The sequence below is a fragment of the Tenrec ecaudatus genome, chromosome X (assembly GCF_050624435.1).
Source record: "Tenrec ecaudatus isolate mTenEca1 chromosome X, mTenEca1.hap1, whole genome shotgun sequence".
NCBI classification, from domain to species: domain Eukaryota; kingdom Metazoa; phylum Chordata; class Mammalia; order Afrosoricida; family Tenrecidae; genus Tenrec; species Tenrec ecaudatus.
In genome coordinates, this window is record NC_134548.1 from 74,059,653 (window position 1) to 74,063,477 (window position 3,825).

Consider the following 3,825-nt stretch of genomic DNA (forward strand, 5'->3'; position numbering starts at 1 on the left):
AGACAAACACAAATTGAAATATCTAGGGATACACCTGACTAAAAAAACAAAAGATCTATATAGGGAAAGCTATAGAACACTATTACAAGAAACCAAGAGTGACCTCAACAAATGGAAGAATATTCCATGCTCTTGAATTGGGAGACTTAATATAGTTAAGATGTCAGTTCTGCCAAAAGCACTATATAAGTTTAATGCCATCCCGATACAATTACCATCATCTTTCTTCAAAGAAATGGAAAAACTGATTCCCTACTTCATATAGAGAGGGAAGAAACCCAGAATTAGCAGAGAACTCCTCAAGAAGAAGGACACCATGGGAGGGCTTGCTTTACCTGACTTTGGCACATACTATGCAGCCACAGTTCTCAAAACTGCATGGCATTCGTACAATGACAGATACTCAGACCAATGGAAGAGAACTGAAAACCCAGAAATAAAAGCATCAGCATACACACAGCTGATCTTTGATAAGGGTCCCAAATATATCAAATGGGAAGCCAATGCCCTCTTTAACAAGTGGTGCTGGAAAAAATGGATATCCACATGCAGAAAAATGAAGCAAGACCCTTATCTCACTCCATGCACAAGAATAAATTCAAGGTGGATCACAGACCTTGAAGTTAAACCCCAAACTATTATGGCCATCAATGAGGGAATTGGAACCAACTTGAGAACTTTGGCACAGGGAATACACAGGCTATCAGAAATAGGGAAGGACACAAACACAGAGGAGGCACAAATCGACAAATGGGATATACTGAAGATAAAACACATGTGTACATCTAAAGAATTCACCAAGAAAATAATGAGATTCCACAGACTGGGAAAACATCTTTAGCAATGACACATCCAGCAAAGGTCTTATTACTAAAAGCTACAATACTCTCCTAGCTTCCAAAAAGAAAAAAACCAATAGCCCACTTGAAAGGTGGGCAAAGGACTTGAACAGAAATTTGACAGGGACAGAAATCCGAATGGCCAACAAATATATGAGAAAATGTTCCCGATCTTTAGCCATAAGAGAAATGCAAATTAAAACAACAATGAGGTACCACCTGACACCCTCAAAGGTAGCCCAATTCAAAAAATCAGAAAGCAACAAGTGTTGGAGGGGCTGTGGGGAGACAGGAACACTCATCCACTGCTGGTGGGCCTGTAAGTATGTACAGCCACTATGGAAATCAATCTGGCGATACCTAAAACAGATGGAAATAGAGTTACCATATGACCCAGCAATCCCCCTACTGGGCATATACCCAGAAGAGGCAAGAAACAAACCAAGACCAGACATCTGTGCTCCAATGTTCATTGCGGCACAGTTCACAATTGCAAGGAGTTGGAAGCAACCCAAATTTCCATCAACTGACGATTGGATTAAAAACTGTGGTATATACATACAATGGAGTACTACGCATCACTAAAAAGCAGTGATGAACGTATGAGGCACATAGCGGCATGGGAAGAACTGGAGGAAATCATGCTAAGCGAAGTAAGTCAGGCACAAAAGGACAAGTACAACATGAGCCCGCTGAGGTAAGTATTAAAAAATTTTTTTTAATTGAAAAAAATTATTTTTAAATGCAAAAGTGGCATAGGGGAAAAAGCTACTGTATACAAACATTTCTGGGGTGAAGACTGTGTAGTATAGCAGAGACCAGATCAAAACCAGGGATGCACATGGTAGACAACAGTGGAGGACATGGGGAAAGGAAAATAAAAGGATGAATATAAGGAAGAAAAGGGAAGTGGGCTCATGGGGCACTAATCCACCCAAGGGGAGGGTATTGTTTATATCTCCACAGGGAAAGTGGGACCAGACTTCAATCCAGTGCCGCAAGGTGTGAATGCAATATCCTGGCGTGGAGTAGGGCCCAGCACCAAAAATTAAGTGGATTCCTGCCCCTCCCCCGAAAAGAATTTGTTTCAAAGGATGACATTGATTCTACAGCTCCGGGAGATGGACATGTCTGATCAGAGCACACGGGAGCAGATGAAGGGGCAGGAGGAGACAGTGGAACACAGCCTGACCCATGAGGATGATATTCCTGAGTAGAGCAGCCAGTCCACAGAGAGAACAACATGGCTGGCCCTACTATGAGACATGATGCCCCTCAGTGACTAAGGGCGATACAGGGGACAGCACCGGAGACACAGTGTCGGAATTGCACTTGACCTGATCCCACCACACCGAGGCAAAGCACTGGGGGAGTGCAGTGGAACAGCAAGGGAATGGAGTGGCAAGGTCCCCAGGGAATGCTGAAAGTGGACTTTGGGGCCAGGGCGTGGTGCCCCAACAGACTGGACTGGAAAACGCTCCTAAGGGCCAGCAAACGATCCTTGAATGAACTACAAGCCTTTGTTTTGTGAAGTGTTTTGTTTTGTTCTTTGTCAGTGGTTTGTTTTTGTTGTTTTATTGTCTGGTTGTATACTGTTGCTTTGTTTTCCTCTGTCTTGTTTTCGTGCATGTTAGTGTCTCCACAGGTCTGTCTGAATAGGACAGGCTGGATGAACTATCTGGAGGAAAAACAATAGGACAGACAGTTCCGGGGGGACAGACAGATCCGGGTGGGGGAGGGGGAGGAGGGTAAGGAAGTGGTGTTAATAAACACAGGGACAAGGGAACAACATGGGACCCAAAATGGTAGTGAGGGGGGAGTGACAGGCCTGATGGGGAACGATCAAGGGTAAGGTTGTGTAGAGAAGAGGTATAGCTGTAGCCCAGGTGGGGACGGAGCATGGTGGTGGGGCAGGAGGAAAGTCAAGGAGGAAGGAGCTGGGAGTCAAGGGGCATTTATGGAGTTCTAGACAAAGACGTGTATATGCAAACATATATATGAGGATGGGGAAATAGATCTAATTGTCTACATTTATAGGTTTAATATTAAGGTGGCGGAAGGACCTTGGGCCTCTACTCAAGCACTCCCTCAATGCATGAATACTTTCGTTTATTAAATTGGTACTCTATGATGCTCACTCTCCCGACACAACTGCTGAAGCCAAAGTGGGTGAACAAGTAAATGTGGTGAAGAAAGCTGATGGTGCCCGGCTATCAAAAGAGATAGTGACTGGGGTCCTAAAGGCTTGAAGATAAACAAGCGGCCATCTAGCTCAGAAGCAACAAAGCCTACATGGAAGAACACACCAGCCTGAGTGAGCGAGTGATCCCAAAGGGATCAGTTATCAGGCATCAAAGAACAAAAAATCATATCATTGGCTGCACACCTGCATGATAGGATCGCTGAAGACAAATGGGTGCATAAGCAAATGTGGCGAAGAAAGCTGATGATGCCCGGCTATCAAAAGAGATAGTGTCTGGGGTCTTAAAGGCTTCAAGATAAACAAGCGGCCATCTAGCTTAGAAGCAAAAAAAGCCCACATGGAAGAAGCACACCAGCTAATGTGACCACGAGGTGCCAAAGGGACCAGGTATAAGGCATCATGCAAAAAAAAAAAAAAAAAAGAATATGTGTGTGTGTGTGTGTGTGTGTGTGTGTGTATATATATGGGGAAGTGCAGAGTGGAGACCCAAGGCCCAAGTGTCGGCCACTGGAGATCCTCTCATAGAGGGGTTTAGGAGAGGAGATGGGTCAGTCAGGGTGCAAGGTAGTACCGATGAAGAGCACAGCTTTCCCCCAGATCCTGGATGCTTCCTCCCACCAACTACCATGATCCGAATTCTACCTTGCAGGGCCGGATAGGGCAGAGGTTGTACACTGGTACATATGAGGGCTGGAGGCACAGGGAATTCAGGGTGGATGATACCTTCAGGACCAAGAGTGTGAGGGGCGATGCTGGGAGAGTGTAGGGTGAGTGGGTTGGAAA